At 49.9% G+C, this 20114-nt stretch overlaps 1 long non-coding RNA gene across 1 annotated transcript; it reads right to left on the bottom strand.

Annotated features, from left to right (window-relative positions):
* Nucleotides 1-12118: 12118 nt before the first annotated feature.
* LOC136791855 (uncharacterized) lies at nt 12119-19997 on the bottom strand. Its single transcript, XR_010834736.1, has 2 exons — nt 15281-19997; nt 12119-14384 (listed from the first exon to the last, which is right to left on the bottom strand). It is a non-coding gene; the product is annotated as an uncharacterized lncRNA (long non-coding RNA).
* Between the last annotated feature and the right edge of the window lie 117 nt (nt 19998-20114).

Raw genomic sequence — 20114 nt, 5'->3', positions numbered from 1 at the left:
GACCTGGTCCCTGGACCTGGTTCCCAGACATGGTCCCCAGACTGGCTCCCCAGAGCTGGGCCCCAGATCAGCTCCCCAGACCTGTTAACCTGATCTGGTCCCCAGATCTGGTTCCCAGATCTGGTCCCCACACCTTGTCCCCAGATATGCTCCCAACATCTGGTCCCCAGACCTGATCCCAAGACCTGGTCCCCAGACCTGGTCCTCAGATCTGGTCCCCAGATCTGCTCCCCAGATCTGCTCCCCAGACCTGATGCCAAGACCTATTCCCCACACTTGGTCCCCAGACCTTGTCCCAAGATTTGACCCCCCACATTTGGTCCACAGATTTAGTGCCCACACCTTGTACCCAGATTTGGACCCCACACCTGGTCGCCAGATCTGGTCCACAGATGTTTTCCCCAGATCTAGTCTCCCAGATCTGATCCAAAGAACTGGTCCACAGACCAAGTCCCCAGATCTGGTCCCCAGACTTACTCTGCAGAGTTGTTCCCCAGAGCGGGTCCCCAGACTTGCTACTCAGAGTTTGTGCCCAGGGCTGGTCCCCAAACCAGGTCCCCAGATCCGGTCCCCGGACCTGCTCCCCAGATCAGCTACCCAGACCTTCTCCCCACACCTGTTCCGCAGTTCTCGTCCCCAGAGCTGGTCCCCAGATCTGGTCACAAGACCTGGTCCCCAGACGTGCTCCCCAGATCGAGTCCCCAGTCCTGTTCCCCACACCTGGTCCCCAGACCTGGTCCCTGGACCTGGTCCCCTGACATGGTCCCCAGAGCTGGGCCCCATATCAGGTAGCCAGACCTGCTCCCCAGACCGGCTCCCCAGAGCTGATCCCCAGACGTGGTCCACAGAACTTGTTCCCAGACCTGGTCCCCAGACCTGCCCCCAAGACCTGCTCCCTACAACTTCTCCTCACACCTGTTCCACAGATCTGGTCCCAAGACCTTGTGTCCAGAGCTGGTCCCCAGACATGATCCCCAGACCTTGTCCCCAGATCCCTCTGCAAACCTGGTCTCCTGACCTGGTCCCCATACCTGCTCCCCACACCTGCTCCCCTGACCTGCTCCCCAGACCTGGTCCCCAGACATGCTCTGCAGAACTACTCCCCAGACCTGATGCCTACACCCGGTCTCCAGATCTGGCCCGCAGATATTTTCCCCAGACCTGGTCCCACAGATCTGATCCAAAGAACTTTTCTTTGATCGGGTCCGCAGAACTGGTCCCCTGAGCTGGTCCCAAGACCTGGTCCCCAGGCCTGCTCCCCACAACAGTTCTGCAGATCTGCTCCCCAGAGTTAGTCCCCAGATCTGGTCACAAGAACTGGTACCCAGACCTGCTCCCCAGACGGGCTAACCTGACCTTCTACCCAGAGCTAGTCCCCAGACGTAGTCAGCAGAACTGGTCCCCAGGACCTGCTCCCTACACCTGCTCCTCACAGCTGTTCCGCAGGTCTGGTCCCCAGACCTGGTCCCCAGGGTTGGTGCCCAGGGCTGCTCCCCAGACCTGCTCCCCAGACGTGCTCTGCAGAACTGATCCCCAGGCCTGGTCCCCAGACCTGCTCTGAAAGACCTGATCCCTACACCTACTCCTTACACCTGTTCTGCAGATCTGGTCCCCAGACCTGCTACCAACACCTGCTCCTCAGACCTGGTCCCAAGACCTGCTCCCCTGGGCTAGTCCCCATGGCTGGTTCCCAGACCTAGTCCCCAGGGCTGGTCCCCAGATCTGGTCCCCAGATCTGGTCCCCAGGATTTTTTTTGCCAGGAACATGATTCGACAGAGCTGTCAACTGTTTCTTTAGCTTTGAGGATGCTGAAATGGTCCCTGGCTTGAAAAGAACTGCTTCCCAGCCTGTCTCTAAAAATAGTTGCTTAGGGCTAAAATCTGAGTTTCCTTTCTGTTATGTGAATGTCCAGAGAGACTCATCCTCCCTTCTCAGTTGACTTTGGTGCTGCCTAGTCTTAAGATTTTCAGTACTCAGTCGTGTAGCCCAGACTCTCGTATTTTGAGAGGGATTGCACTCCCCTTACATAATACGGGAATCTCATTTTTATGTCTCAAGGGTGAATGGTGTAAGGCACTTACAAATCATTGCAGATTGAGGTTGTTGTCAATTGCCATGTAAATTAAGGCCATGCAAGTACCTTCTACTGTTTCATCTTCCCTTTCATTTGTTGTCTGGTTACTATTCAATATTACATATTGGGTGAAATGTCCTAAAAAGACATTACTTTTTAATTTTAACAACTTTTGTTTTTTCTTTCTCTAGGTCTGCCAGCAGCTGACAAGGTAGAAAGATGTGCTTTTCTCGTTCATTCTTGTGAAGTCAGAGGCAGTGCCGATTTAAACTGTGACGGAGGCTCTGCAATGGTGCAAGTCTATCCTACTACTTCAAATCCAGTGATGCAACCTGAGTTTACATTAATTAACTTTCAAGGATTCAAGCAATTTAAAGCTTTTGGACAATGACAATTATTTGAAAACATTCCTACAGGTTTATTTTCTTCATTTACATTTGGTTGCTATCTCCAACTCATTTAAAGCAGTCAGGACTGGTTTGCTTCTCTCTTTGGAAATTTGCACTAGGAACCAGTGTTAGAACCAGAATTCTGATCTAAGAGTATGATGAAAAATGTTGCACTCCAAGTTGGAAATTGGAGAGGAAAATCTTCATGTATACGTAAGAATTGTGCTCATACTGCTGATGACACTTTTTCTTACACCTTAACAGATGCTTACACTTTTTAACTTTCTACCTGAGAAGCAACAGGTAGTTTCTACATTTCCCTTGGGGATAGTGTACTCTTCTGTATTTTGCTTCTATACAAACAGTTCAGAATTTTAAAGTCATGTTGTCATACAACCAAACAACCTTGCACAGCATTCCATGTTCCCCCCAGATAGACCAAGCCCTGAATGCAAGACCAGATAAGTAAATAATATCAACGTATAAAACTAACTTGTAAACACATTACTTTTTGGCAGGCTTTTTGGCACTTTGTGGGTCTTAACTGTACTTCAGTGAGAAGAATGTCTTCTGGTGTGAACTGAAATTATACCTCTATGCCAAAATTCCTAATTTTTATTTATTTGTTGTTTTTTTTTTGGAGTGGGGGGGAGAGGGGCAGAATTCCTTGTGGACACGTGAAGGAGTTGCAAAATAATAATAAAATTGAGGTGAAGGAAAAGTTCCTTCTCTGTTGTTGTTGTTTTTTTTTCTTTCCCATACAGTCTTAGAATGAAGGTCTGGCCTTTGGCCTTTTCTGGCCTTTGGCAGATTGTAAGCATGCCGAAACACTTCACATTAAGTAGATCATATTTATCTGAAATGAAAATATCATACCTATAGTCTGCTGCAGGCTGAAAAGTAGCCTATGCCTCAGGTACTGTTTTAGGGCTTTGCTTTTGTTCTTACATCCTTGTAAGACTTCAAAAGGTAAATAAAATTATCCTATTAAGAAGAAACACCATCCAGAAGAAACTTCAGTTGTGAGGGCCTTAATTCTCGCTGAAACCGAAGGCGGTTATAGAATCATAGAATAGCCTGAGTTGGAATGGTCCCGTAAGGATCATCGAGTCCAACTCATGACACCACACAGGTCTACCCCAAAATTCAGACGATGTGACTAAGTGCACCCCCCCCCCCCCCGCCCCGGTGACCCCCAACGGGCCCCCGGGCACCCCGGAGGACCCACCCCGGTGACCCCCGGCGGGCACCCGGGGGCCCAGGAGGTGACCCCTGGGTTTTCCTCAGGGTTGGGGTCAGAGGGGAAGGGGCTTTTCCTCAGGGTTGGGGCCGGAGGGGAATAGGATTTTTCCTCAGCATTGTGGCTTTTCCCCAGGGTTGGGGTCGGAGGGGAAGGGGCTTTTCCTCAGGGTTGGGGCCAAGGGGAAGGGGATTCACCTCAGGGTTTGGGGCCGGGGTGGAAGGGCCTTTACCTCAGGGTTTCGGCCGGGTGGCAGGGGCTTTTCCTCAAGGTTTGGGCATTTCCTAAGGGTTGCGGCTGGAGCGGAAGCGGTTTTTCCTCAGGAGTGGGGCCGGAGGGGAAGGGGCTTTGCCTCAGGGTTGAGGATTTTGCTTAGGGTTGGGGAAGGAGGAGAAGGGGCTTATCCTCCAGTTGGGGTCAGAGGGGAAGGGTCTTTTCTTACGGGTTGGGGCTTCTCTTTAGGGCTGGGGCCTGAGGGGAAGGGGCTTTTCCTCAGGGTTGGGGCTGGAGGGGAAGGGGCTTTTCCACAGGCTTGGGGCTGGAGGGGAAGGGGCTTTTCATAAGGGTTGTGGCCTGAGGGGAAGGGGCTTTTCCTCAGGGTTGGGGCTCGACTGGAAGGGGCTTTCCATAAGGGTTGCGGCCTGAGGGAAAGGGGCTTTTCCTCAGGGGTGGGGCTGGAGGGGAAGGGGCTTTTCCTCAGGGTTGGGGTCAGAGGGGAAGGGGCTTTTCCTCACAGTTGGGGCTGGAGGGGATGGGGCTTTGCTTTATAGTTGGGGCCGGAGGGGATGGGTCTTTTCCTTAGAGCTGGGGCATTTCCTCAGGGTTGTGGCCATAGGGCAAGGGGCTTTTCCTAAGGTTTTGGCCTTTTGCTCAGGGTTAGGGCCGGAGCGGAAGAGGTTTTTTCTCTTGGTTGGGGCCGGAGGGGAAGGGGCTTTTCCTCAGCATTGGTGCCAAGGGGAAGGGGATTTACTTCATGGTTGGGGTCGGAGGGCGTGGCAGGGGCTTTTCCTCAGGCTTGGGGCCTGAGAGGAAGGGGATTTTCATCAGGGCTGGGGACAGAGGGGATGGAGCTTTTCCTCAGCATTGGCGCCAAGGGGAAGGGGATTTACTTCACAGTTGGGGCCAAAGGGGAAGGGGCTTTTCCTGAGGGTTGGCGCCAAAGGGGAAGGTTCTTTTCCTCAGGATTGGGGCAGGAGGGGAAGTGGCTTTTCGTCAGGTTTGGGGCCGGAGGGGAAGGGGCTTTTCCACAGGGTTGTGGCTTTTCCTGAGGGTTACGGCCAGAGGGATGGGCTTTTCCGCAAGTTTGGGGTCTCTCCTTAAGGTTGGGGCCGGACAGGAAGGGGCTTTTCCTCAGGATTGGTGCTTTCCCACATGGTTGGGGCTAGAGGGGAAGAGGCTTTTCCTCAGGGTTCGGGCTGGAGGGGAAGGTGATTTTCCTCAGGGCTGGGGCCGGAGGGGAAGGGGCTTTTCCTCAGGGTTGGGGCTGCAGGGGAAGGGGCTTTTTCTCAGGGTTGGGGCTCGACTGGAAGGGGCTTTTCATAAGGGTTGTGGCCTGAGGGAAAGGGACTTTTCCTTAGGGGTGGGGCTGGAGGGGAAGGGGCTTTTCCTCAGGGTTGGGGTCAGAGGGGAAGGGGATTTTCCTCATGGTTGGGGTCGGACTAGATGCGGGTTTTCCACAGGGTTGGGTCCGGAGCGGAATAAGATATTTTCTCAGCGATGGGGCTTTTCCTCAGGGTTCGGGCCAGAGGGGATGGGCCTTTGCTCTATAGGTGGAGCCAGAAGGGATGGGTCTTTTCCTCAGAGATGGGGCTTTTCCTCAGGGTTGTGGCTGTAGGGGAAGGAGCTTTTCCCAAAAAGTTTGGGCCTTTTCCTCAGGGTTGGGGCCGGACGGGAAGGGGTTTTTTCTCATGGTTGGGGCCAGAGGGGAAGGGGCTTTTCCTCCGGTTTGGGGACGGATTGGCAGGGGCTTTTCCTCAGGCTTCGGGCCTGAGGGGAAGGGGCTTCTCCTCAGGGTTGGGGTCAGAAGGGAAGGGGCTTTTCCTCAGGGTTGGGGCCGGAGGAGAAGGGTCTTTTCCTCAGAGCTGGGGCTTTTCCTCAGGGTTGAGGCCGTAGGGGAAGGGCTTTTCCTCAGGGTTGGGGCCAGAGGGGAAGGGTGTTTTCCTCAGGTTTGGGTCCACAGGGGAATAGGATTTTTCCTGAGCGTTGTGGCTTTTCCTCAGGGTTGGGGCCGGAGGGGAAGGGGCTTTTCTTCCAGGTTGGGGCTGGAAGGGAATAGGATTTTGCCTCAGGATTGGGACTTTTCCTCATGGTTGGGGCTGGAGGGGGAGGAGCTTTTCCTCAGGGTTGGACTTTTCCACAGTGTTTGGGTCGGAGGAGAAGGGGCTTTTCCTCAGGGTTTGAGTCAGAGGGGAAGGGGCTTTTCCTCAGGGTTTGAGTCAGAGGGGAAGGGGCTTTTTCTGAAGGGTTGTAGCTGGAGGGGATGGGTAATCCTTTATATTTGGGGCCTGAGGGGAAGGAGCTTTTCCACATACTTGGGGCTGGAGTGGAAGGGCTTTTCCTCCGACTGGCGGTCACCGGGGTGGCTCCTCGGGGGCGCCCTGGAGCCCGCCGGGGGTCACCGGGGCGGGTCCTCTGGGGCGCCTGGTGGCCCCGCCAGGGGTCAGCGAGGTGGGTCCTCCGGGGTGCCCGGGGCCCCGTCGGGGGTCGCCGGGGTGGGTCCTCTGGGGCGCCCGGGGGGCTGCCGTGGCTTGCCGGGGTGGGTCCTGCGAGGCGCCCGGGAGCTCGCTGAGGGTCGCTGGGGTTGGTCCTCCGGGGCTCCCATGGGCCCGCCAGAGTTTGCCGGGATAGGCCCTCTGGGGCGCCCGGGGGCCCGCCGGGGGTCACGGGGGGCGGTCCTGCGGGGCGAACGGGGGCCTGCCGGGGGTAGCCGGGATAGGCCCTCCGGGGCGCCCGGGGGCCTGCTGGGGGTCACCGGGCTGGGTCCTGTGGGGCGCCCAGGAGCTCGCTGAGGGTCGCCGGGGGGGGTCCTCCGGGGCACCTGGTGGCCCCGCCGGGGGTCAGCGAGGTGGGTCCTCTGGGGTGCCCGGGGCCCCGTCGGGGGTCGCTGGGGTGGGTCCTCTGGGGTGCCCGGGGGGCTGCCGGGGGTTACCAGGGTGGGTCTTCCAGGGCGCCTGGGGGCCCACCGAGGGTCACCGCAGTGGGTCCTCCGGGGCGCCCAGGGGCCTGCCGGGGGTCACTGGGGTCAGTCCTCCGGGGTACCCTGGTGTCTGCCGTCAGTCACCGGGGTAGGTCCTCCGGGGTGCCAGGGGGCCTGCCAGGGGTCATGGGGGTGGGTCCTGCGGGGCGCCCGGGGGCCCATTGGGGATCACCTGGCTGGATCCTCCGGGGCGCCCGGGGGCTAGCCTAGGGTCACTGTGTTGGGTCGTCTGGGGCGCCTGGGGGCCCACTGGGGGTCACGGGAACAGGTCTTCCAGGGCACCCGGGGGCTTGCTGGGGGTCGCCGGGGTGGGTCCTTCGGGGCGCCCGGTGGCCCGCCGAGGGTCGCCTGGATGGGTCCTCCAGGTCTCCCGGGGGCCCGCTGGCGGTCACAGGGGTGGGTCCTCCGGGGCGCCCGGGGGCCAGCCGGGGGTCTATGGGGTGGGTCCTCCGGGGCGCCCAGGGGCCCGCCGGGGGTCGCCGGGGTGGGTCCTCCGCGGTGCCCATAGGCTTGCTGGGTGTCACCGGGGTTGGTGTTCCGGGGCGCCCGGGGTTCTGTCATGTGTTGCCGGGGTGTGTCCTGCGGGGCGCTCGGAGTCCAGCCAGGGGTCACTGGGGTGGGTCCTCCGGCACGCCCGGGGGCCCGCTGTGGGTCGCTGGGGTGGGTCGTCCGGGGCGCCCGAGGGCCCGCCGGGGGTAACCGTGGTGGGTCCTGCGGGGTGCCTGTAGGCGTGCCGGGTGTCACCGGGGTAGGTCCTCCGGGGCGCCCAGGGTCCCGCCGGGGTTCGCCGGGCTGGGTCCTGCGGGGTGCCCGGGAGCTCGCTGAGGGTTGCCGGGGTGGGTCCTCCGGGGTGCCCAGGGGTCCGCCGGGGGTCGCCGGGGTGGGTACTCCGGGGCCGCTCGGCGGGCCTGCCGGGGGTCGCCGGGGTGGGTCCTGGGAGGCGCCTGGGGGCCCGCCAGGGGCCCCCTTTAAATATTTTCAAAGCTGAAGTAAAAGCCTGGGGATTGTTGCTTCTAGAAACACCCCAGTTCTCTTGTCTGCACTCTGCATGGTGTTGAGCTGAAAACCAGATGGAAAAAAAAATGACATACCTGCTGCTTGTCCTGCCCTGTCTACTTTGTTGTTTTTTGCCCCTCCCCTTTCCCAGGTGATTGGGTTTGGGTGCTGGGCGGGGCCAAATGGTACATGAGCCCCAGTCATTGTGCCTGGGCTGCTCTTAGGGGTAAGTGCTTTGTTTTTCCTTCTGTCAGTTGCAGGGTTCTTTGGGTGGGTTGGAGTCTATGGACTGATGCGTACCAGTCTCTACTTGGAAATGCACATCTCTTTGAGGTAAGGGCTAGAAGGATCTGTTAGAGGAAAGCAATCTATATAGTAGGAGGAGGTGCCTTTATTGCATGCAGCTCTTCTTCAGGTGAGTAATTGTTAGAGCGTGTTTACGGATAGGGTGGTAATGTTAGCTTGTGTGTTCTAGGTCCCTTAGGATTTTGACAGATTGATTGGGGCTTCCTGTGAGTCTTGGCCTGTATGTCAAATATTATCCAAGTTCCAGCTGTGGCGGTAAAGTGATGGAGCAGGGTTTAGGAGAACTGGATCATGGAAGCTCCCTGTGCAAGCATGTATCTGAAAAGAGCAGCAGGAGGCAGGTAAGGTGTAGTCTTTTCCAGGGTTAGGGGCAGCTTGTTATATTTCTGGAGCTTTTGCCTGTGGTTTGGCTGGCTGTGGAGTCTTTAGACCTTGCAGCCTTCCAGATGTTAAGTGCTTGGAATTCACGTCCTAGAGGTATGTTTTAGGAGGGGTTGCTGGCTAACTTGTGTTTGGGAAATGGTGGGGTATGGTTCCTTATTTGGGCGTTCTATTTTAATCTCTAGATATATCAAGGCATTTGCGTAACTGTCCAGAGGATTCACAAAGAGCCTCAGTATGCATGGCAAGGGCCTTGACTGCATAAGGGCAGTATGAGGAAGAGGCTGAGCAGGGTCACCTTCCTCATCTGTAGAGGATAAGTCTGTGATTACCCTTGCAGGGGCTGCTGTGCATTCCTGGCCTTTTGGCCTTTGTGGACCTGAGGGTGGTTTTTTTCTGGCTCTGGTCTCTGTGCTTGAGACCTCTGCAAGGAGCTGTACTGTTTGCGTGTCCATCATGGGCGTGGCCTTCTCTCTTTGTTTCTTGTAGGCCTTGTCATGGGCATGGACTAAGCTGGAAACTTGAAAGAGGCACGAGGTTGAGTGGATGGCAGTGTGGGCCTTGAGTTGGTGGGTGGATTGTTAGTCTGTTTGGCCTGTTGGGCAGGCTTTGCAAGCACTTGTGACAGCATTGTGCATCTCCTGCCATGTTCCTGAGGGGCATCAGCGGGTCCAGTTCCTGAAATGCTGACCCATCAGCATAGCCTTTTGGTTTTCAGATAGCCTACTCAAGTGTGTGATTTTCCCTGTGAGTGATGTTATTTCATGGAATTGGTTTTTTTCTTTTGGCGTGTCATCTGTGATGCACCTAGATTTTTCTTCCTATGCAGAAAGAAAGCTTTAATGCCAGCTGAAGAAGATCAGTTACTTGCTTGGTTGTATGGTCCTCTCAATATTCAAAGCTGAAGCAAAAGCTTGGGGATTGCTGATTCTAGGAACACCCCAGTTCTCTTGTCTGCACTCTGCATGGTGTTGAGCTGAAAACCAGATGGAAAATAAAAAAAGAAAACCACAGCTGCTGCTTGTCCTGCTCTGTCTACTTTGTTGTTTTTTGCCCCTCCCCTTTCCCAGGTGATTGGGTTTGGGTGCTGGGTGGGGCCAAATGGTATATGAGCCCCAGGCAAGGCCTGAGGGGGAGCTCATTGTGCCTGGGCTGCTCTTAGGGGTAAGTGCTTTGTTTTTCCTTCTGTCAGTTGCAGGGTTCTTTGGGTGGGTTGGAGTCTATGGACTGATGCGTACCAGTCTCTACTTGGAAATGCACATCTCTTTGAATCACAGAATCATCTAGGTTGGAAGAGACCTCCAAGATCATCTAGTCCAACCTCTGTCCTAACACTAACAAGACCTCCTCTAAACCATATCACTAAGGGCTACATCTAAACGTCTTTTAAAGACCTCCAGGGATGGTGACTCAACCACCTCCCTGGGCAGTCCGTTCCAATGCCTAACAACCATTTCAGTAAAGAAGTTCTTCCTAACATCCAACCTAAAACTCCCCTGGCACAACTTTAGCCCATTCCCCCTCGTCCTGTCACCAGGCATGTGGGAGAATAGACCAACCCCCACCTCTCTACAGCCTCCTTTAAGGTACCTATAGAGAACAATGAGGTCACCCCTGAGCCTCCTCTTCTCCAGGCTGAACAACCCCAGCTCCCTCAGCCGCTCCTTGTAAGACTTGTTCTCCAGACTCCTCACCAGCTTCGTTGCCCTTCTCTGAACTCTCTTGAGCACCTCCATGTCCTCCTTGTAGCGAGGGGCCCAAAACTGAACACAGTACTTGAGGTGCGGCCTCACCAGAGCCGAGTACAGGGGCACAATCACCTCCCTAGACCTGCTGGCCACACTGCTTCTTATGCAAGCCAGGATGCTGTTGGCCTTCTTGGCCACCTGGGCACACTGCTGGCTCACATTCAGCTGCCTATCAACCAGTACTCCCAGGTCCTTCTATCCCCGGCAGCTTTCCAGCCACTCATCTCCCAGCCTGTAGCGCTGCTTGGGGTTGTTGCGCCCCAGATGCAGGACCTGGCACTTGGCCTTGTTGAACTTCATACAGTTGACCTCAGCCCATCGGTCCAGCCTATCCAGATCCTCCTGCAGAGCCTTTCTTCCCTCGAGCAGATCGACACACACACCTAACTTGGTGTCATCTGCAAACTTACTGAGGGTGCACTCGATCCCCTCATCCAGGTCATCGATAAAGATATTAAAGAGGACTGGCCCCAGCACTGAGCCCTGGGGGACTCCACTAGTGACCGGCCTCCAACTGGATTTGGCTCCATTCACCACAACTCTTTGGGCCCGGCCATCCAGCCAGTTTTTAACCCAACAAAGCGTACGCCAGTCCAAGCCACGAGCGGCCAGTTTCTTGAGGAGAATGCTGTGGGAAACGGTGTCAAAAGCCTTACTGAAGTCAAGGTAGATCACATCCACAGCCTTCCCCTCATCCACCAAGCGCATCACTTGGTCATAGAAGGAGATCAGGTTCAGATTTTTCTCACTATGCACAAAGAAAAGTTTAAGCCAATGCCAGCTGAAAAAGATCAGTTTTTTGCTTGGTCATATTGTTAGCGTTCATGAAGACACATAATCCACAAAGTGATTATATGAAGGTGCTTTATTAGGCGCCGGAAGTTAGGGGCATGCCTGCCCAAATCTAACTTCGTCTGATTTGTTCTCTTAGTTCTCTTTTATCTCCTAAGATACTACATATGCATTAGGTTTCACAACTCATCTATGCATATTCATTTCCTAGCTCCGCCTAGCCTCGCTTCGTATGCTAATTATCTTATCAGTCCTTCTGCACTTGCGTATTACTCTCTGGTGGTCGTCCGGGTGGTCGTCAGGATGAAGTACGATGTCTTCATCAGAGTTGAACTTTTTAACCTTTCCTTTTCACGCATGCTCTCTGAGCCCTTGGTCTCAGTCCAAACCGCAAGGTTGGTTTGACCCAGTTCCCAGAGTCCAAGAAGCCCCAGTTATCTAGATGTCTTGCAAATTGAGCATTCTTTTAATCCTCCTTACTCCTCATCATGAATTGGGGCATTCTCATGTTACCCTTGCACATAGTTTTTGTATCTTCCAAGCGCAGCCTCGGAACAGTACATCGCAAATGTAACATACTAAACAATATTGTATTATTTCTTCTTCTATTACTAACATTTCCCCCCTTTGAAAGCATTTCACTCCTTTCGAGGAGGGCAAATGCTTTCACTAACTAACTAAAATATTTTACACTCAGTGCTCACCAATAATATAATCATGGAAAATTACATCATTAAGAATCAAGGAAATTACAAAGATTAGGATTGTCACAACATTTCATAAGTCCACCACTTCTGCTTTATGTTACGTTCACCCTTCTGGTTGGGTTCACTTGATCTGAAACTGATCTTGTCTATTCGGTTTTCATTCAATTTCACTTCCTGGGTTCCTCAGATTCTTTCTCTGAAATCCAAAGTTGTTAGATGCCGGTGGAGGATATTGAGGATGTGGTTCCATTTGCTGAGCAATAGTTTGCATCACTGTCCGGTTCCAGGTTGTCTTCCTTAGAATCAGACTTTTCAGCATTATAAATGTTAACCAAATTAGTACCCCTACAATCACCAATATAATTATTGTCTCCAGTAAGGACTTAACCCAATTACTAATATTCCATCCACTAAAAATTTTATCCAACCAGCTTGTTGTCATATCTTTCTCTTCCTGTTCTGCATCTTGTTCCACTCAAGCCAGTTGTTCTATGACATGTTCTACATCAATAGTCACATTTGAAATGTGGATGCAGCAATGATCAATATGATCTTTTAGAAATCCACATACTCCATGTTCCTTTAATAACAGTGTATCTAATGCCAATCGATTTTGTAGCACCATTTTAGTTGTAGATTGTAGTTGGATATTAAGGTCTCTAAAGCCTTCTTTCGTGGCTCTCGTGCCTACTCACTTGTCCTGTAAGTTTATAAATCATTTCCCTATTTCGATAAGTAGCTACCTGTGCAAATAGAGATTCTAACGCCCAACTGAATTTTACTCCATCCGAGGGTTCATGCCATATATCTTCATCTGCCCCTTCTTCTAAACTTCTTTTTGCCCTACTAATTTGTAGGGTTTCCAACTTTCCCTTAAAAGGAGACTTTTTCCATATTGGACGCAGTGTGGGGAGGGAGTCCTAGAGTTATTTCTTTTACTTCCCCATCTATCGGCGGGTGTGTAGTCCAAGTTCCATTACTGGCTGCCCATACAAATTGTCCTGGACTTTTTATGGTACTATAGCTACAATCCACTGCGACTTGACCAGCCTGGCTATTTCTTTCCGAATTGTACTTAATTCCTCGGCAAGCACATCCTGCCCTAAGAGCTATCAATACCGGAAGTAAGTGCTTGATATCTTCATTATTACTGTCGCAAGTATATTTCTTCTCACAAGTCCACCAAGCTACCTTTGTTGACTCTTGTCTACCACTACTGTCAACCCGGCTTACTGTATAAAACTGATCAGTTCCATTCTGCTTCCCCTGCCATTTAATACACCATGATGTATTCCCTCCATACTGGAATTTCTGCAATAAACTTACTGTCCAATCACTATCCCACCCTTTCATTCCTTTTGGCTTATTTTTCTCTTGACATTCCCAAACAATCTTTTCTCTAACTCCTTCTACTACACGTAGTTCGTCGTAATAACACTGTCCCACATTCTTAAATCTGCCTATTGTTATGCAATGGTAGTTCTTCTTTTCACATTCAGACCTTGATGTTGGGGGGCTCAGTTTCCTATAGTATTGTGTAACATTTATCCTCTCTAGAACTTTCACTTCTTTACATTGAATTGTTTCATTTCCTTTTACTTGGGGCAGTGGGGAGGTTATTATACCCCACTCAAGCGGGTCCCCCGTTGCTTTTGGGATGGGCAAACAAGCAGTAATTCTATCAGTTCCTTTCATTATGGCAAAATCTTTAATCAATCCTACCAGTAAATTCTCTGATGGTTGCCTGTGTGGGATCTGTACCACTTGTGTCCATGGCACCTGGCCCTCTCTTTTTCTTCTAGATCCTTTCCAGTGGGCTACCAATATTCCTTTATCCAATTTCGGATATACCAATATTTCTCTTATCCCGTAATCTGTGCTATTTTCATGTGTTACCATGCACCGGTAGTTTCCTTTGTTGACTTTAGTAACACTAAACAGGGTTCAGGTGGTAGCTCCTCTCAGTTGTTGGCCCAATTCTATGGTTTTACTTACGTATGCCTTCCCCTTCCATCCAGCCTTCAGTCCTGTATTGTCCCTGGTTGTGTCTACGTATATTTCCTGGCTCTGTCTGGAGTCACTTGTTTTTTCCCAGACCACCTGTAGAGAGCTAATTGTTATTGGTTTATCGCTGTGCATTCCACATTCCAAAGTAACATTTTCTCCTCTGAATATTTCCTCTTTCTTATATTTTTCTGGTATTTCTAGGAACCCAATTACAAGGTATTTACACAAAACAATTACTGTTATCGTTACTGTTGTTAAGAACCCCAACATTGTATGGTTATACGCGCTTCATCTGTAGTTTTGTATCTCCGATTGCTCGCACTGACCAAAATTCGGGAACCTTTTTCACCCGAGTATAATGAATCCAAGCATCCACCCCTTCTACCTTTAAAAGTAGTCAATAATACTTGATAAGGTCCAGCCCACCGTTCTCTCAGGGGTTCTTCATTCCAGTTTTTAATGTACACTTGGTCACCTGGCTGAATGTCGTGGACAGGATTTTCCAGTGCCAACGGTCGGTTCCACACCAGAACACTTCGAAGTTGAGCTAAAGTTTTACCAAGAGACAATACATAATTATAAACATCCTGGTTCCCTGTTATATGCATATTAGGATTTGGTTCTGGGGATTCATAAGGCTTTCCATACGTAATCTCGTATGGGCTTACTGACATTCCACTCCTTGGCTTTATCCTTATTCTCAGTAAAGCTATAGGCAAAGCTTGTGGCCATTGTATTTTGGCTTCCTGGCAGATTTTACTGATCTGTCCCTTTAGAGTTTGGTTCATCCTTTCTACCTGTCCACTAGATTGGGGTCTCCATGCAGTATGTAAATTCCAAGAAATTCCTAATAGCCGACTTACGTCTTTAACCACAGATGAAACAAAGCGCGGCCCCCTATCCGAGGATATTCCTAATGGTACCCCAAACCTCGGAATGGTTTTCCATTATGTAACCATTTTACTGTCTCTTTAGCTTGATTGGTGCGACAGGGAAGGGCTTCTGGCCATCTGAAAAAGGTGTCAACCCCTACTAACAAATACCTACATCCCCTAGTCCTAGGTAACTCTACAAAATCAACTTGCCAGTAATCTCCTGGTTCTATTCCTACTCTAACTCTTCCCATTTCAGCATGTTTTCTTGCTACTGGATTATTTTTCAGACAAATCTCACACTTTGACATTACTGATTTTGCCATTGTTAACATATGTGTAGAGATAATGCTACGTTTTAAAATGTTACCATTGCCTCTGCACCCCAGTGACACTCATTATGTCTTGTCTGAAGTATTTCTCGCATCACCAAGGGGGGTATTACTACCTGGCCCATAGCAGTTACATACCGTCCATCAGAGTTCTTTCGGGCCTTTAGGAGATTTGCTAATTTCTCATCCTCTGGTGAATATCTTGGTTCCTTGGGAAGATTAAGACGAGTGGGGCCTACCTTGAGTGGTACCAAAGCCATTACATTCCACACCTCCCGAGCAATTTGTCGAGCTGCTCGATCTGCCAGCCGATTCCCTTCTGATATTTTCAAGGTTCCTCCTTGATGAGCTTTACAGTGCATAATAGCCACTTGTTTTGGTTTTTGCACCGCATTTATCAAATTTAACACCTCCTCTTGATACCTTATATTGGCTCCTTGTGAGGACAACAGCCCTCTTTCTTTCCATAATGCTCCATGAACATGGACTACTCCAAAAGCATACTTTGAATCTGTCCAAATATTTACCATCTTCCCTTTACTCAGTTCCAGTGCTCGAGGTAGGGCTATCAGTTCCGCTCGCTGTGCTGATGTTTCAGGTGGTAAAGGTTTTGCTTCGATCACTGTCTTCAGGGTTGTTACTGCATACCCTGCATATCGTGTTCCATTCTCCGCAAAACTACTACCATCAGTAAAAAGTTCCCAGTCATACCTTTCAAGGGGTACATCCTTCAAATCCTCACGGCTCGCATGGGTATGTTCAATTATTTCCACACAATTGTGTTCCAACGGTCCTTCTTCTGGAACAGTTCCTAGAAAGACTGCTGAATTTAACAGGTTAGTTGTTTTCAAGGTTACGTCATCTTGTTCAGTTAGTATTGCCTGATATTTCATCATTCGGCTGGGTGATAACCAGTGGCCCCCCTTTTGTTCTAAAACAGTTGTTACCATATGTGGTACAAAAACTTCAATATGTTTTCCCATTTGAAGGCAAATAATTTTCTACTATCTTTATCAAGAGGTATGCAAAAGAAGGCATCCTTTAAATCTATCACAGTAAACCATTTATATATCTCTCTCACAGATGTTAACAATGTGTAAGGATTAGCCACTACCGGGTGAATGTCCTTTGTTATTTCATTTATTGCTCTAAGATCTTGTACCAATCTATACTCACCATTCGGCTTCCTTACTGGAAAAATTGGAGTATTGTATTCCGATTTACATTCTTCCAGAATCTGATGTTTGAGAAATTTGTCAATAATTTTCACTGTCCCCTGCCTAGCTTCTATCTTAAGTGGATATTGTTTGATTCAAACAGGTTTGGCTCCTTCCTTTAATTCCACCTTTACCGGTTGTGCCAGTTTCGACTTCCCTGGTACATCTGTTTCCCATACTGTTGGTATAACTGCATTTTCTACTTCTCTTGGAATATTAACAAAGGGTTTATCTTTGATCATTAGGATTTGTCCTACTTTGGACTCAGGTACCTTCATTATTAATTCTCCATCCTCAAAGGTTATTGTTGCATCTAATTTAGCTAATAGATCCCGTCCCAAGAGTGGAATCGGGCATTCTGGTACATACAAAAATTCATGGGTTAGTTCCTTACCCCCAAAACGCAAATCAAGGGGTTGTAAGAATGGCCGTTCCTCCTCCTTCCCTGTGGCTCCAATTATTGTAGTTGTCTTAGTTCCCAATCGTCCTTTTAAACTATTTAACACTGAATATGTTGCTCCTATTACATTTACAGACTAATTAACACAGAGAAAGAAGCTCCTGTAACCAACAACAACAAAAATTCAAGCCTCTCTCTTCGTTTCCTAGCTTTATTTCAACTAGTGGACCTGCTAGGGTAGATGCCCCAGGTCCCTGTCATTTCTGACTGTTGTAAGTTTATCCTGCAGCCTAAGACAAATTCTTTCTGATATCAGGGGCCGATTGCCCTAGAAAGAGGCTAGCCAATTGCCTCTGTTTGTTTTCTGAAGCCAGGTCCAAATTTTCTGTCTTTTTTTTTTTTTTTTTTCCATTGCATTTCAAAGTTGGTCCAAAAATTCAAAAATTCCATAGGGTTTTCTTTTGGACCTTGTTGGAACAGATTCTCAATTCCCAATTTAACCAGATTTTGGTATTTACATAATTTCCGGGGTGGTAAGGGTCTCGGGGGGGGGGGGGGGGGGGGGGGGTCGGTCAGGGGAATGCAATGGTTGAAAGTTCCCTGAGCGGTCCCATTGGCAATCTGAGCTTACACAGGAACTCAGGTTGTTTTAAGAGTTAGCTGCTTTTCTGTTTCCGTGACAACTCTCTCCCGGACCCATCACGGTCCCTCCGCCCCAGAGGGCTCACACCGCGATTTTGAGATCTCAGCCTCGGGTTGAGGCGGAACTATTAACATTCCTACATCCTCTTCCCCTGCTCATTCAACTTCAAACAGCTCTGTTAAATACTACATGCCACACAGCCTTTAACACCTTCAACAACCCTTTTAACACTTCCTTTATCTTCCTCCAGCCTGTACTTTTCTAATGCCAACACCAAAGCCTCAGTCAGGGGCCAACTTAATTCCATACCTTTTCCCTCCAAGATGCTGAAACAACATATCAGTATACAACATTTCATCCTATTTTCCTTCTCTCCTCAAAAACAACATTAATTGCAAGACACTGTTATAGTCGATTGATCCATAAAGTGGCCATTTAGTTTATACAGTGGCCACAATTGATTGCAATACTTAGTGGAAATCCTCTTGCTTTCCGCGCCCCCCCCCACTCCCCCTTCCGACAATATCCTTGCAATGTGCCAATATACACCCAAGGAGGCTTTCTTTAAAACGTCTTTGTTTTGGATATTACCCATTTCCTTGATTTCCCATTCCCTTTTATTTATTTATATTAATTACTGTCCCTTGTTTCAATTTCCACGCAAACCTTTTTATTGCAGGTTTTTACTATGTTTTCCTAGTCTTCTCAAATGTCCCAATTCTCTGGGATTAAACACCACATACAAACTTCACTATTTCAGATTATTAATGAGCCCCGTTCCAATCGTAAATCCACAGGACTTCGGAAAAACACCTGAAGCACTCAGCCTTCCGTCTTCTAGACAAACAATACCACCTTTTCCACAAAATTTACATTTCAACAAGGCCGAATTTCAAGCCGAATGCTAATTTTTCTCATGCACTTTGTTAGTAAGCCTACACAAAACAAGGAATCACTCCTGTGTATCCATCAAGACGGGGGTTTAAAAGGTATTGAGGCCTAAATAAATTTGCTCTCCCCCTTCTTACCAAATTCGCAGGGCTCAGGCCCGAACCACCAAAGAAGTGACTCTCCGTTCTACCGCTTTGATAATCAGTCAGCCCCCCTCCCCCGATACTTGGGAAACTGACCAAACACCACCGCAAATATACCGAAACTTTTAAACTGTTACTTAGATAATGCTCCCACCTTCCTCCTTGTCACACTCAAAACATTTAAGAACGAAATAGGATTGCAAGATGCACCGCCGGGCCCGTGTATTGGGCACCACCAATCAACATTTGGATAAAGCAGCACTTCTTTTCGGTCTGTCATGCGCTTCGTTCATCTCCGGCCGCTCCCCTCGCGGAGAATACGGAACCGCGGATCGGAACTCCGCACTCGCTTCGTAGCGATGCTGCGTCTCACTCACAACACAATCACGCAATCACACAGAGAGGCCCCTTGCACTCTCGCTCACAAAATAACATTAATTGTAAGATAGTATTGTACTGTAAGGTTCCGTTTTCTGGCCAACTTTCTTGATCTTCTAGTTCATACTGTGGCCACCAAACATTACAGTAATCAACCAGTTTACCCTTTCGTGACTCCTGCCCGAAACACCCCTCCTTCCAGTGTGCTAGTAAACAGCCCAAAGGGGAGGATCGCGGTACCGAAGCATTACCGCCCAGAATACTTTTAAGTTTTTCCATTATCAGCTATAGCTTTTACCGAACCGAACCAGATGCTGAGCCTGCAGCAAAACCAGACCACTGATGCCGAACCTGCAGCGCTTTCGCGACTGTCTGACGGACGGCGCCTAGGCTTACCACGGGAATTCCCTAGCCCAACCGTGCGTGGCTTTCGCCGCGTCTGACCGGCAGGCTCCCAGACCAGATCGGTACCGATTACCAGAAAGCACCTTTTTCTTACCCTTTCAGAGGTACGTTGTGAGCAGCGGGGGTCGGTCGCGGCCGATGGCTCCCCGAGAAACTCCTCGGTGCCGGCTGGAGCGTGATCAGTTCGCGAGCCGCCTCAGCAGTGCCCACGAGGTCCCACCTGGGTCGCCAAAATGTTAGCGTTCATGAAGACACATAATCCACAAAGTGATTATATGAAGGTGCTTTATTAGGCGCCGGAAGTTAGGGGCATGCCTGCCCAAATCTAACTTCGTCTGATTTGTTCTCTTAGTTCTCTTTTATCTCCTAAGATACTACATATGCATTAGGTTTCACAACTCATCTATGCATATTCATTTCCTAGCTCCGCCTAGCCTCGCTTCGTATGCTAATTATCTTATCAGTCCTTCTGCGCTTGCGTATTACTCTCTGGTGGTCGTCCGGGTGGTCGTCGGGATGAAGTACGATGTCTTCATCAGAGTTGAACTTTTTAACCTTTCCTTTTCACGCATGCTCTCTGAGCCCTTGGTCTCAGTCCAAACCGCAAGGTTGGTTTGACCCAGTTCCCAGAGTCCAAGAAGCCCCAGTTATCTAGATGTCTTGCAAATTGAGCATTCTTTTAATCCTCCCTACTCCTCATCATGAATTGGGGCATTCTCATGTTACCCTTGCACATAGATTTTGTATCTTCCAAGCGCAGCCTCGGAACAGTACATCGCAAATGTAACATACTAAACAATATTGTATTATTTCTTCTTCTATTACTAACAATATTGTCCTCTCAATATTCAAAGCTGAAACAAAAGCCTGGGGATTGTTGCTCCTAGAAACACCCCAGTTCTCTTGTCTGCACTCTGCATGGTGTTGAGCTGAAAACCAGATAGAAAAAAAGAAAAAAGAAAAACAGCTGCTGCTTGTCCTGCTCTGTCTACTTTG

This window comes from Anser cygnoides, chromosome 13, assembly GCF_040182565.1.
Source record: "Anser cygnoides isolate HZ-2024a breed goose chromosome 13, Taihu_goose_T2T_genome, whole genome shotgun sequence".
Taxonomy (NCBI): domain Eukaryota; kingdom Metazoa; phylum Chordata; class Aves; order Anseriformes; family Anatidae; genus Anser; species Anser cygnoides.
The sequence above is the reverse complement of the archived record's forward strand: the minus strand, read 5'-3'. Positions and strand labels throughout refer to the sequence as shown.